Source organism: Mustela lutreola, chromosome 4, assembly GCF_030435805.1.
Source record: "Mustela lutreola isolate mMusLut2 chromosome 4, mMusLut2.pri, whole genome shotgun sequence".
Classification (NCBI taxonomy): domain Eukaryota; kingdom Metazoa; phylum Chordata; class Mammalia; order Carnivora; family Mustelidae; genus Mustela; species Mustela lutreola.
The window spans coordinates 16,812,061-16,827,243 of record NC_081293.1 but is presented as its reverse complement, the minus strand read 5'-3'; positions in this window follow the sequence as shown (position 1 = coordinate 16,827,243).

Here is a 15,183-nt window from a genome sequence, read left to right as displayed (position 1 = left end):
ACATTAGGAAAACAATGACTTGTGGAGCTTTGGGTCAAGTCTTTCAGGTTGTCCCCACTCTCTTTTGGTTTTTCGTGGGGTTTTTTTCGTTTTTGCTTTTGCCTCCTCTTTTGATTCCTCTGCTGGCTCCTTCTCTGACATGTAACTCCCTCCTCTCGTGGCCTGATCCTCTCCTGTGTCTTCAATGATTACCTCCACGTGGGTACTGTTTATTAAGACTCAGATTAAAATAACAAAATTGATTAAATGCCTGTTGTGTCCTTTCGGTGAGAAACACTCTGATCTCAAACAGACCTCCCAGGAAATCCCTCCTGGGGGAGACGATGCGCCGACCCAGAGATACGAGTTTCTGTCTGGTTGTCAAGAATGTCATTTGATGGCTTTTCTGGGACACCAGAGCTTAGGGCAAACTTGGGCAGCAGGAGATAGATTCTTTTGTGTCATGAAGCTTCCTCTAACAGGCAGCCACTTTTCCTGTACTTTTCAGAACAACCAGGAACCTTGCTAATTGAATAGTGTCCCATTATGTGACCAGATCACGCATTTCCAGGAAGGACAAAGTAATCCAATTTGTGTTGAAATGTCAGCCCGAGCTGCAGAGACTCTTCTGGTATGAGCTGTAGCGTTTTCTTTGGCTGTTAGCAACCGTGTGGTTGCTTAACTCTGAAAGCTATCTACGGCATTTGGCACAAATGCTCTTCTTGAAGAAGCATGACCCTCAGCTCATTGTTGTTCTGAGGAGTCATGTTTTTTGGTTTTCTCTGGCATCGTGGACTGGGTGTTTGGAGGGGGTGGGTTGATCTCTCTCTCCCTAAAGTACATGAAAAGCCTCGTAGAAAGAATGAGTGCCATCACCTTTCACTTAGGGTGTGGTTGTCATCCCGTATAAAACTGTGTGTCCAATTGTTTGACTCTCCAGTCATTCGTTCGCCCACAAACATCCATGGAGTGCGTTCTATGTGCCAGACATCCTTCTGGGTGCTGGGAAGACGGCAGGGAACAAGCCATTCTGACGAGGCGACAGCCGAGTTGAGATCCCAGGGGTACGCAGGAGCCAGGCGTGCAAAGATCTGGGTGCTGAAGGTTCCAGGCAGTGGGAATAGTAAGGGCAGGCTCCGAAGGAGAGAAAAGGCTTGAGTCAGAAAGAAGGATGGTGTGGCTGGAACAGAGTGAGCTTGGGGAGACGAGGTAGTCAACGAGGAATCAAGAGCAGTGGACAGGAGCGGGACAACACTGGGACTGCGGGTTTCATTCTAAAGGGCAGTGACAAGGCACTGGAAGATTTTCAAGCAGGGAGAACGAAGGGCCTAATCTGATTTTTTAAAGGAGTCTTCTGGGGGCTCTGTGGGAAAATGGGTTAGAGGGGAGCAAGAATAGATCAGTCAAGAAAAATACTGCAAAATTCCAGGAGAGGGGCGCCTGGGTGGCTCAGCGGGTTAAGCCTCTGCCTTCGGCTCAGGTCATGGTCTCAGGGTCCTGGGATCGAGCCCTGCATCAGGCTCTCTGCTCAGCGGGGAGCCTGTTTCCCTTCCTCCTCTCTCTCTGCCTGCCTCTCTGCCTACTTGTGATCTCTCTCTGTCAAATAAATAAATAAAATCTTTAAAAAAAAAATTCCAGGAGAGAAATGATGATGGTTTGGAATGGAGTAGTGTCAGGGCAGTGGGAGAACTGTTGAGAGATATGAGACATATTTGGGAGATAGCCCCTGCTGATGGACCGGATTTGGGGTGCGCAGGTGGAAGAATGGGCAAAAGAAAAATCAAGAACGAGTCCCAGGCTTCTGGCTTGAGCAAAAGGGAGAGTAGTGACACCATTAGCAGAGAGACTTGGGATGGGGGAGGGGATCCTAAGTGTGGATCACGTCTCCAGGCATTGCTGCCACCTCCAGTGTGCTCCTTCTCTTGGGCCAGTCATATACGACCCTCTTGGCTTCATGTTCTCTCAACCCAAGAATAAATTTCCAGTAAACTAGAAGAAGCAATGATTGAAACCCAGAAATGATTTCCTTCCCAGGAAGACAGGGAGACCAGGGGAAAAAAAAAAAAAATATTCTGAGCATCTATCACATATAGAATAAACAGAAAATTGCCTAAGATGTCATTTTTGAGGAACTGTTTCAATTTTGTTATCTCTGACCATAAAAACAGCGACGATACCCAGTATGCAGTGTCAGGAATAGCTCGAAGTGCTTTCCGTAGATTATTTTATTTAGTCTTTTCATGTCCCAGGAAGTAAACGAAATTTTACCCCAGTTTTAGATGACAAAATGGAAGCTTATGGAGGTTAAGTAATGGTTCAAGCTTACTCAGCAAGGATATAGCAGAGTTCGAACTGAACCCCAGTTCTGACCCCTGGCCTGTGCCCCTAAGCACCACACATCCAGTTCCCCTTGGACTATTGGCTGAGATCCCTTGCTTATCCTACAGGCTGGATGGAGGTGTTGTCACAGCTGGTGGACACCCACCTACAGGGGGCTGGGTGCGTCTACACCCTGTTGACAGTCTACGGTGGTGATTACTCCCCATCTCTCATGGGCAGAACATACTATGGGTGTTAGAGGGACAAGGAAAATTCTCTATGAATTGAGGCTGCTGAGAAGGCCTTTCGTTGGAAATAGCTTAGCACCTCCCACCCCAGGAGAGAATTTTGAAATGTTTGGAGGCATTTTTGCTTGACCCACCAACTGACATTGAGTGTGGGATGGGGGAGAGGGAGCAGAAATGTTGAAGATCTTGGCACGCCTAGATGAACTGTCCCATCCCAAATGCCAAGAGCACCACTGAGATCCTGGGCCATTGGGTGAGTCTCTGAACTCTAGCTACTGTGTGGGAGGCATTTCTCTTCTTCAAAGAGGCCAGAAAATCTTGATGGTTGTTGGCTATGCTAACAGAGCCCTGATTTAGGATTTGGACTGATGACCTAGTTCTGACTTCAGAGCTCTTATGAAACCTTGGACAAACCAAGGTAAGTTTGGGGTGTCTGGTGGGGCTGAGGTATATTCTCCCTTTTTCTCCATTTTTTTTCCTCTTTTTTTGCCAGTAAGACGAGTACTTAACTGGAAAGCTACAGCTGGCGTAGTTGGTATTACAATCCACTTGAGAGTCCTTAATGAAGAATATCTGATTATACAAGGAAACTAGAATCTGTTTGTTTTCTGTTCATTTAACTTGATGTTTTAATGATCCTGCTAGTTATTTGAAATATTCTATTTCAATATACCCTTTATTTATTGTACTTGTACCCTGAGGCATACTGGCAAAGAGTGACATGTTTAAAAGTCTGCCCTCAAATAATAAATTTCCCTTGGAAAGCAGAAGCAGAGAAGTTTTATATTAGGAATGTTTTAGAATATTTAAAAAAAAAAACCCGTCCACATTGGATTCCAGAGATAAGTACAGGGGGACTTAAAAAAAAAAAAAAAAAAACCCTAACTTAATTTTTAGGTGGCTTTTAAAATATAAAAACCAACTAGAAATAGAGTAATGTTGTGGGTGAGCTAAATGGAGATTCTGGACTTTAGTTCCAGTTGGTTGGAAGTAGGAAATTAATAAATAAGTGTCTTTGAAGGCACAGAATAACTGGTTTTATCCCGCTCTTTCCCAATTTTAGTTGAAATTGGTTAGGACGACTTACATATTTGTTTACCTCTTTATAGGCTCTCTCCCACTCTGGGTCACAAGCTCTCCAAGCACAAGAACCTTATCTGTTCATCCCGTCCTAGCACTAAAAGTTTGGCACATGGTCGTTGCTCAGTAAATGTTTGCTCAGTGTGGTAGGCTGAATGATGGGCCCTGAAATGTCCAAGTCCAAATCCTCAGAATTTGAGGATATGTTATGTTACATGGCAAAGGGGAATTGAAGTTACAGATGGAATTAAGTTTGCTAATAAGCTGATCTTAAGGGAGATTACTCAGTTCTTTGGGTGGGCCCAATGTAATCATAAATGTTCTGTAAAGTGGAAGAGGAAGGCAAAGGAGGTCCTCTCCTCCAGTGTGTTATGAGAAGAACTCAATCCCTTTTTGTTGGTTTTGAGGATGGAGGAAGAGGGTTACAGGCCAAGGAATGTGGGAAGCCTCTAGAAGTTGAAAAAAGCAAGGAAATGGATTCTTCCTTAGAGCTCCCAGAGAAGAACTCAGTCCTGCCAAATCTTGATCTTAACCCATGAGACTTGCGTTGAACTTCTAAACTACAGAACTGCAAGTTAATACATATGTGTTGTTTTAGGCAACTAAGTTTGTGGTAAACTATTACAAAAACAATGGCAATGAATGCACCCAGTGGGTGAACCCCAGCTCCATTTACCCAGCTATATGTAATAAGCATTTATTAGAAGAACTACCATTCATCTCCAGGTTCCGTGGCAGGCACTGTGATTAGCAGTGCCTTCTCACCACAGGACCTTTGCTCCTGCCATTCCCTCTGCCTGGAGCTCTTCTTTCATTTCCTTATTTAGTTATCTCTGCCAGACAAGAAAAAGCCTTTCTTAAGCCTTTTCAGTCCCTGAAACTTTTCCTTAGAGGCATTTATATCAATTGTGATATTTTAAAATGTATGTAATTAAGTGTTTTTAACTGTTTCCCTGTGAAATGTAAAAGATAGAGAAAACTAGATAAAAAGTGTAGCTTCATGGCCTACTATAAAGTATGTAACATTGACACCACTATTCAGCTCAAGAAATAGAACTTTGCCAATAGACCCTGAAGCTCTACAGAAAGGGCCTCTTTCTAAAAGTCACCACTCTCCTAGCATTTATGTTAATCTCTTCCTTGTTTTATTACCTCTCTCCTTTTCTGTTTTATTACATGAGCTCTTCCTTTTTGTTTCATCTTCATATGTCTTTTAAGTGTTTATTTACCAATAGTTTCCTCCTCGATCTCTTTCCCCTCTTTGCAATTTATTTGTGAACAAACTCAGTTTGTTTGTTCTGTAGAGTTTCCCATAGTCCAGATTTTGCTGACTGCGTCGCCTTGGTGTGATTGAACATGTTCCTCTGTCCTCTGACTCTCCTGTAACTGAGAGGGGGTTCTTAAGACTTGATTGGATTAAAGGTCAATTCTTTTCTTCCCAGGGACTGGGGGTCAGTAAGTCTACTTCATAAGAGGTGATGTCTTCCTCCATCAGGAGGCCTGTAATATCTGGTTATCTCTCTCTTTCATATTAATGGTCTTTGATGCTTAACATCTAGATCCATTCATTCATTGTAAGGGCTATAAAATAGTGACACTCTCTTTTTCTTTCTTTGTTTTTTAGGGAGAATATATCTTCCTTTTTTTCCCCCCTTTTGGTTATTTTAGATAATATCTATTTATCTGAGAGAGAGAATCTGAAGCAGACTCCATGCAGAATACAAAGCCTGACACAGGGTTCGTCCCACAACCCTGAGATCATGACCTGAGTGGAAACTGAGAGTTGACAATCCAACTGACTGAGCCACCCAGGTGCTCCTAGTGAGAATATTTCTAAAAAGAGAAACTTGTCTTCAACTTCTGTTTAGTTACTCCAAGACACAGTTTGTATTGGAAAGACAGGATGCTTGATGCATTTCTTTTATTTGCTAGGTTTCAAATGAATGATTAGGCTAACATATTTGTAATTAATTGCTTAGTGTTTTTGTCTCCTCTAACATGTACCCCTAATCCCTATGAGGGCAAAGCCTGGATCATTTTTCATTACCCCAAAACCCCTGGGCCAAATGTAGGCCTATGATGTAATTGACACTTGGTAGGTATTTATTAAAAGAAGGGATGAGTGAATAGAATAACCTTTCTTCTCTCTTGTCTCTTTCTTTTCACTGTCCCTCCAGTTTATCTTAAATTCTCCCTTAGCTTCACGTAGTTAAACCACGGTCAAAATGATTTGGATCAAAACCATAAAATTAGTGAGGAAGTACCCAGAGAGGCATCAAAAGGGGCTGAGATACACTTTGGCTCAGAAACAAAAATACTAATTTAGGGCATTTAATGTGAATACCTTGTAAGAAACCCAAATGGGTTTTTAAACAACATCTACTTGATTTTTTTTTTGCTTATCTTCTAAGTGATGTCACCTTAGGGGGCTTCCTAATGAGATCCCTAAGAAGAGGTAGCATTATTATGGCTAAGAATTAACTGAATGTCTGCCTTTTGAATGGTTCAAAGTGATTCCATACTGAATATTAAATTTGTCCTTGGAAATACCCTGTGAGGGGCCCAGCCTAAGAGGTTTAAGAGGGATAAGGATTATCATTCTCTATTTAAAATAAGCCTAAGGCAGTCAAAAGAACTGCCAGTGTCTCCTGGAGGTGGGTGGGTACAATTGGATCAGGTTCTAAGTAGCTGGTAGAATTTGGTCTGGAATGGACCTTGGAACTCATCCAACAGCACCATCTATCAGGCATGCATTGTCACAATAATACTGGGAACTTCAGTGGCACACAATAACAAGCATTTATTGTTCTCATGTCTGGGGTCAACGGCACTGCTGATCTTGGCTGGACGTATTCACACCTCTAAGGATTGGCTGGTGGGTGGCTGACCAAGGCTGACCTTGACTAGGGAGCCCAGGGTGACTCAGCCTTGCTCCATGTGTCTCTCATCCCCCAGGATGCTAGGTTAGAGAGTACTTGGCAACCCCAGTGCCTCACAAGGTCTCCACTTTGAACCAGCACATTGTCCCATCTACTGGCATTCTTCTGGGTAGGCAAGTTATAAGACCAGCCCAGATTCAAGGAGGAGGGACATGGACTCTGTCTCTGAGGGGGCAGGAATTGCAAAGTCACTTGACAAAGAATTTGGATTTGGGGTGATGGTGGTAAGAATTGGGGCTCTTACTGTAATTGTCAACCACCAAGGAGCAAACCGAGCATCACAGCAGGAACAGCGACGTGCCCGAGGTCGCTCAGCAGAAAGCACACTAGAGCTCGAGACTTGGGCCTCCCACTCTTCTGGCCTTCCCTTTGACCCCGCAGGCTCCCACTAAAGGCAGAGGGCTGTGATAGGAATTAGCATACATTCAGCAGATAATTCAGCCCAGAAGTGGTGTGTTTCCTTGCTGCGTGCGAAGCACTTAGGGCTCACTAGGGGCTGCAGTGTGTGCTGGGGGCCACCTCGTGGTCTCCAAGGCTGGGCCTTGCTCAAGTTCACCTTCATGCATCCTATGGAGCCAAAGGAATGACCCCATTCCCGGGAGCAGGTCTTCTGTCCTGAGCCATTTCTTCACCCCACTCCAAGTGAGAAGCTCTGACTCCCTGGCAAGACTAGGACAAAGGGAAGTTGGGTCAAGAAGGTTCCCATTCTGTTCCTCCTCTTCCTAATCTTTCTCCTTTGGGTATTTTGCTTCCTCTCCCATTCCCTTTCCAAAACAACTCTTAGGAGAGGTTGGGGGAAGATCAAGTCACTTATAACTGCATGTGAATTTTAGTCAAAGGATCACTTCTCCCAGTTACCCAAAGGTTTGTTTTTGGCTAGTAGGATTCCAGGCAGGTGGAGTAACAGGTTCCCCACCTGTCCCTCCTTGGCACCCTGGAAGTCATACCCATAGGAGGACACGCACTGCCCCAAGACAGGAGACTGCCCCTGGCCTCTAGAATAAAATCCCACATTTTTCTACTTTGAGTGGAAAGGTCATCTTAGTGTCCCTAGAATGATACCCCTTCCCTTATCACCCAACAGGTGGTTCCAGCAAAAGTGGGGTTTTGTACCAGAGTTTCCCTCTGGCTCAAGGGGAAAATAACACAGTCATTTTTGGGGTCTGTTTAGTCTCAAAGGGAAACAACTTACTAATTAGGCTAAGAGTCTTTACAAAAATATGTTTTCGATTCCACTGATGGTCAGTTACAAGCGATAACACTGTTAAATGTAGTGCCTAATAAATCTGGAAAAACTACCCAATAAATGTAAGTAATAACAATGATTAACAATAAATTAAATGCAGAGAACCAGGAATGTACCACATTATTTTTAACTAGTTTGGGCCATCGGGTTCTGATTATTCAGTTTGTCCTGGGCACCTGGAGTTTATTAGCGTGTAATGCAAACTGAACGGGCCCTCAGAGAGGCCACTGAAAGGACTTTAGTATAAAACAATATACAAGTTTAATAGTGGTAACTGACCTTGCTTTCTTTTACAAAAACATATCTTTGTAACTCAAGCCCCAAGGAAATGTAATGCTTTTTACCTAATCCTGATTGTTAATTTTCCTTTTATTTAATTTAGGAGGTTTCATTTGTTTCGCAAGATAGGAAGATACAATTTATAGTCAATAATTCTTCCTGCTCTGGAAAGAGATTCAAAATGGCTAAATGTTTCTTTCCTTTTGCCCTGTCTATGGCAAGAAGAGGGAAAAACAGACAAGCAGCCACTTGCTATTAATGGCAGCTGGTTAAAACCCACATTTTAAAATAGCCAAATGAAGTAGGTACATGTGTTTATAATCAAGGTGCATTTGACTAATTTTCCCTAAATCTTTAAATATTACTTGTTCTCAAATGCCAGAAAATTGGGCTCTTTCTCAGTTGAGGACAGGAAGGCCATGCCAGGCTCTCTGATGGAGGAGCTTTTCTATAATTTCCCGGAACACTTATCTTGCAGGTGCTGTCTAGAGGGACTACCGTAGTTCAAGGACAGAACCTGCCCATTTGAGAAAAGTCTCCGTATGTAGATGTCTTTCTCTTTTTGAAGTTTTTCTAGGACATTCTCAATCTTTTCTAGAAGAAGGAGGTATTCAGTGCCCCCCTACCGGGGGTTTCTCACTTCTCCCATCCCACACATTAGTCCCTAAACTGAATGCCGTTTGCAAGAAACAGAATCTTAACTAGGGTCAACTCCTATAAATCTCTGAAACTTGAGGTGCCCCCAGCAAACATGACATCTGGCAAATAGTCCATAAAACTCTGCTTTAAAAATAATTAAATGAAATGGTCACCAGGGAGGGCAAGAAAGGCATGGCCCAGGGGCGTCAACAGAGCGTCGACTCTATTTTCTTTAGCCTGCTGATCGGTATGGTGGCCTCAGACCCCCTGTACCCTTTCGGTGGAACCTCAAATCCCCCATCTCACTGGCTAACAGCCTTCATTTTATAATCAAAACCATTTTTGTTCAGAAGCTAGTCTTTATCTCAAAAAGACAGAGCGAGTTCAACTTACATTTAGCAGAAGACTTTTGCTCCAGAGGGAGGAGGGCTTGACTTTCTCATCAGAAGGGTCGCGTCCAGCAGGTGGATGGATTTCTCTACCTGTGCTCCGAAGGAGCATCGTGGAGCCCAGCTCTCCTCCCCACTCCCACCGCCCCTTGGCTGGGTGGGTAGGGAGAGGAGGGAGAGAGGGAAGAGATGGCGTTTCTAGAGGCGGGGGGCAGGAATCTCCTTGGGAAAACATGCCTGGTTATCCCAGGATGGAACTGAGAAGTGAGTGTAATTCCTCGTGAAGATCGCCATCTTCTGAATTGCTGAGTAGAAGGGTCACTACCATTCTCTTAGGATTGCTGGGCGGCGGCTGTGTGCTAGAGGCTAACACACATTTGCACGTTGACTCTGCACACACTCTCTCTCAGAGAGAGAGATCACAAGTAGGCAGAGAGGCAGACAGGGGGTGGTGGTGGGGGGGGGAAGCAGGCTCCCCGCTGAGCAGAGAGCCCAATGCAGGGCTCCATCCCAGGACTCTGGGATCATGACTTGAGCTGAAGGCAGAGGCTTAACCAACTGAGCCACTCAGGTGCCCCTCTGTACACACTCTTAACCCCTCCACCCAACATGCCGTTGGTTCCCCGTGAGCTCTCCTATTCTGTTTTGGAGCCAGCAAGAGGGCAGCCATTTGGAGTGACGATGGGAAGTCACTACGCCCATCTCCTGCCATGGGGACCCTATTGACTGATGGCTCCTGCTGCAGTTTCTTTGGATTCTCTGCTGAGTGTGCGCCACACTTCCTGGGAACTGCTTCCAGCCCGTGACTGAGTAGGGGTACCCACGAAGATGCAGTCGGAGAGACCCCAGAAGCTTTCCATCAGGCAATTTTGCTTCAAGAAGTACCGGTCAGCCTAGCCAAACTCTTCTTGGAACAGCACTGCTGTCTGAGACTTTTTTTTTAAAAAAGATTTTATTTATGTATTTATGTATTAATTTGAGAGAGAGAGAGAGAGAGAGAGAGAGAGAGAGTAAGTGGGGGCGGGGAGGGGGACAGAGGGAGAATCAGACTCCCCACTAAGTGGGAAGCCCAATGCAAGGCTCAACCCCAGGACCCTGAGATCCTGACCTGAGTTGAAGGCAGACGCTTAACCAACTGAGTCCCCCAGGTGCCCCTGAGACTTTTATTTTTTTAAGATTTTATTTATTTCTTTGAAAGAGAGAGAGAGAGAGAGCTCATAAGCAGGAGAGCAGCAGAGGGAGAGGCAGACTCGCTGCTGAACAGTGAGCCCTATGTGGGGCTCGATCCAGCACCCTGAGATCCTGACCTGAGCTGAAGGCAGATACTTAACGGACTGAGCACCCAGGCGCCCCTGAGACTCTTTCTACCAACCTCTCCCTCCTTCCTTCTCTCCTTCACAGGGGGTCAGACTGACACTGTAGTCTGGAGGTTCCCCCCACCTTTCTCCTTCCAAGCTTTCCCCCCCAGTAAATCCCTCACACATCTGGTCCTGTCTGAAGGTCATCTTCTCAGATGATCCAAAGTAACACACCAGTCAGTGTGGCAACACCCACCGCCATGGGTAACAACGGGCTTGGACTTGGTTTTTCGATTATTCTAGGTCTTAGGACAGCCTTGTCAGGCTGACTGAGAGCCCAAGAAGGAAGAAATGTTTCCCTTTCTGAGCTGGATATCTCTGTTGGGAGATCACACCCTATTCCCTGACCCTAACTTTCTCGGCCTTCTTGGGCACCTGTGGTCTTGTCCCTTCTTGTATTCTGAAACCTGCTTCTGGCTTTGTTCCCATCATCACCGTCTACCCAAACGGGGCCCAACTGCCTTTTCTCTTGCTTATGTTAGAGAGTCTCCTCACAGGAGGACCCTGGCTTTGTATTCCTCAAGCTCTGCTCTTTCTTTCTCAGTCCTCCAAAGTCTGACTAGACTGTCTCCCTCCATTTTCAGAGTTAGGGAAGCCCCAGTTTTGAGGACTGACATGGACAAGACTGGGTGCCCCACCGAGTAGATTCAAACCCCAGCTCTGTGACTTAACTGCTGTGTGATCTTGGCAAGTTACTTAACCTCTCTGAGCTTCAGTTTCTTTATTTGTCAAATAACGATAATACTACCTGACTACCTGACTGGCAGGGTTCTTGTAAGGACTAAATGAGGTATTTAATGCAAAGCACTTAGCTCATAACCTAGCACATATAAGTACTCAAAAAAAAATTGGTAGCTATTTCTTGTGGTTCGAGCTGTTAAATGATCTAACTAGCACGTTTGGGGATAAAGATCGGAGTCCTGATCACTATTTCTATGAGTTTTATAGTTTAATTTCTTTCTAAGGAAAAAATCAGAGGGGTTGCTTACCAAATGGTGATAAGGATCTCCTTATTTAGAATCACAATTCCTTCCCTGGGACTTGGGGGAGGGGGAGGTGAGCCTTTTCACTGAAGCCCTGAGGAAATCTTGGCAATTTGAATGTAATCTTTAATCTTTCCGTGCAATCCTCTCAAAGAGAGACGGTGGTGGGATGAAGGAGCGCCACATTAATAGCTTGCTTCTGGGAAGAACTGGAAACATCTTTGTGGTCCTCCAAGGAAGAGGGAAATAGCACTTGCAGGCCCTCATCTCACTTGACTTTTGGGGATAAAAGTCAGGTTCTTTACCAAAAAAAAGTCTATTAAAGAGAGATACTTTCCCTCACCAGATTGGGGGGTAGGGTGCATAGCACATGTACCTTTTGAAATTTGCTAAACTTCCCTAGGCAAAGAGGATGCACACTCGCCCATAAGACAGAGGACGGTTTTAAGACTTGCCTGTCTGCCTCCCTCCTTCCCCCGTCCGCTCGTTCACAGCCCAGTTTCATGTCGCCTTACAGCCAATAAAATAATCACGGGGAGATGATTCGGTCTCGGTCCTTAAGTCAGGAGAGTGTCCGTGCTATCAGCGACGACGGAGGGAGATGCACTCTGGGATTAATTGTGAGTGACACTGGATGGGAACCTGGTCCTGGGCTCGGACTGGAGTGGTCCAGCTGTTCTTTCATCCTCTCTCCAGAAAGCCGGTCACAAGTTTCTCCGGCTCATCTGTGCATTCTTGATTCTGCCTCCAACATTTTATTTCTAATTCCCCTGATGGCCCCAGTGAAAGTTCCCGGCAGAGATTGATTGCAGGGCATGACCCAAATTTGTAACTGGCCACAAAACGCTGTAAAGCAAAGTTCACCGAATACCTTCCAGCTGATTGTGATTTTCAAAAAAAAAAGGATCTGGACATGTTTTTCTTCTTCTTTATTTTTTTCTTTTTCCACATAAAATATCAGAAAAGAAGAACTTTTCGCCAAGTGCTGATTTCTGTAACCTCATCTGTAAAACATGCCCGTGACCACACGGATGGCGTGATGCTGCCTGTGGCGGCTAATCGGCCTCTCCAGGAAGGTTTTGTTTGCCAAGATATCACCAGTTACAGACCATGAGGGAAGGGAGGAGGCATGGCAAGGGATGTTAGAGACCTGGGTTCTAGAACATCCTGGAAGGTTTCTTACCCTCCCTCCAGGGCGTCTTCCTCATCTGCAAAACGCTCAAGAGCATTTGTGAAGCTATGTATGTGCAGAACCCTGAAACTCTTTCCCAAAAATGGAACAAGAGATGGCTTTTCCAGATTTGCAAAATATCATTAAATTACTTGAAGGAAGCTTCCCGACTTCAAGCTTTTGCCCACACCTCCCTTGCATGCCTCTGACACCAGCTTACCTGCTGCAAATGAGCCAGCATCGAAAATGCTAATGAGAACATGAAAACACATGGCCTTGAAGAGAGAATGTACTTCCCTCTGGGGTCCCAGATGCGTGTGGCTTTGTCATATTATTGTCAGTGAACTAGTTCCTGGCACTGTCTCCTCACACTGTTCTCACACTATGGAACGGAATACGTCAGAATGTATTTGCTCTAGGAATCAGGCACGTCTGGGCTTGCGGGGGAGGCCGTGGACTGTTCCCTCCCAAGCTCTGTTTTATGAAGAGCTGCTGGTTACAATCTGTCCTAAGGAAGGAAGAGTGAGAGCCGTGCGTGAGGGCCAGTGGGAGGGCTGGGGAAGGCCTGGGAGCCTCTCTTGTAGATGGCCTTTACACTCTACCTCCAGAATCTTATCCTCGTGTTCCCAGGCAGGGGGAACTGCAGAAGCTGGAGAAGGCAGCAAACAGCTAAGGCCTCAGTGGCATTTGTGCCAAGGGAGTTTGCAGCCCCAGGAGAACAAGTCGTTGACATGGCCTCCTGTTTCAGCAGACTTCGGCAGACTCTGGCTCTTTTGAAAGGCACTGAGACCTTTGGGTCGGGTGCCCTCAGGATCAGCAACACCACCACAGGACCGTGCCCATCAGAAGGCACACTGGTGATGTCCCAGCAGAGAAAACGAGCTGACCCACTGTGATGTGGTCTGAGCTGGGGGCACAGAGAAGCAATTACTCTGTCTTGCGGACAAGAGGGAGTCATTGAGAGCTTTGGAAAGAGGGACTCTGGGTCAAAATTGGTCTGCTGGCTGATGTTCTGGCCTGGTATGGACAGGCCGAGTGGAGGGTCAGAGGAGGCTGGAGGCAGGAGCCCAGCTGGGATGCTGTGTGTAATAGTCCACTGTAGACATCCACATGGAAGGCCTGTGCTAGGCTGAGGTTTAGAAGATCCCATTGGAAAACTTGAGCAGGCATTATGTCCCGATGAAGAGATGTCTCCGAAGGGCATCTTTCTCATCTCCAAAGGACATCTTTCTACCAAGTGAGTCATGGGCTCATACTATAAGGGTTTGCCCCATGCATCCAATGAGTAAACCAGAGCCAACTGGACAGTTGTCAAGGGTCTAAGCAAACGCTATAAACCCAGGCTATCTCCTTGTCTTAAATGCCAAGCTGCCTGCCCTTCGGGGTTTCTTTAGATTAGAAGGAACAAGAGATGGGGAAGAAGTGGCCTGGGATAAATGGGCTACTTTGGTTTGGCATGGTCTCCTGGGAAATCCCTGGGACCTTCGTTGGGGTAGGAGGTCCCAGAGCCAGTGTAGCAACCAGGGTCCAGCTCCTGCGCAAACCTTGTCTTCCTTTCTACTGGTGCCCCCATTAAACGGAATTAAGGACAGGATATCTTCCCCTGAGTCGTTTTCCTGGAGCTATTAACATCCTAGTCACGAGCACGGACACAATTCGCAGCTCTCTCATTTCTTTTTGTCTCTTCATTTTGGGACGAAGGATGATTCTTTCTTACAATTTAATTTGATTTAACTTAATTTTTTATTTTTTTTTAAAGATTTACTTATTTATTTGAGAGTGGAGGTGGGGGGATGAAGAGGGGCAGAAGGAGAGAGTCCCAAGCAGATTCCGCACCGAGTGCACAGCCTGACACAGGGCTCCGTCCCAAGACCCTGAGATCACAGCCTGAGCCAAAACCAAGAGTTGGGCGCTTAACCCACTGCACCAACCAGGTGCCCCAAGGATGATGATGATGATGATGATGATGATTTTTACAGCCAGATGGCTAGAAAATGAAGTTATATGGACAAGAATTGAGGCCAAGACTTTGGTAGAAAGAGCCATGGGCTGGTAGGAAACCAGGAGCCCTGAGTCCTATTCCCGGCCCTTCCACTGATAAGCGGCACTGACCTGGGCCTCAGTTTGCTCTTCTGTACAATGGGAGCTTGGACCTGGAGATAGAGAAATCCCTTTCCTGCTTATACTTTCTAAGTTTTAACCCCAAGATGGGTGAATTCCCTATTTGTGGTTAAGGAGAAATGAACTGACCATTTCAGGTCTTTCCAGCTAGAAAATCTGAGGAGAGGTTATGAGCTCAGGCTCCGGGGTAAGAACTTCACTCTGTAACAAAGTGTTTGTGGCCTGGGGCAAGTTCCTTTACCTGTCTGTGCTTTCTTGTCCTCTTCTGTGAAACAGGGGTCAATATATGTACTCTGGGGTTTGAGGTAGTTCCTTGAGCACACATGAAGCTCTGGGGCACTGTTGGGGTCCGGCATGGGGGGTGCTGGTGTTGAATGCAGCAGCCCTTTGGGCGTGAAGCAAGGCGTCCTGATGCGCAATCCCAGAGCTGGA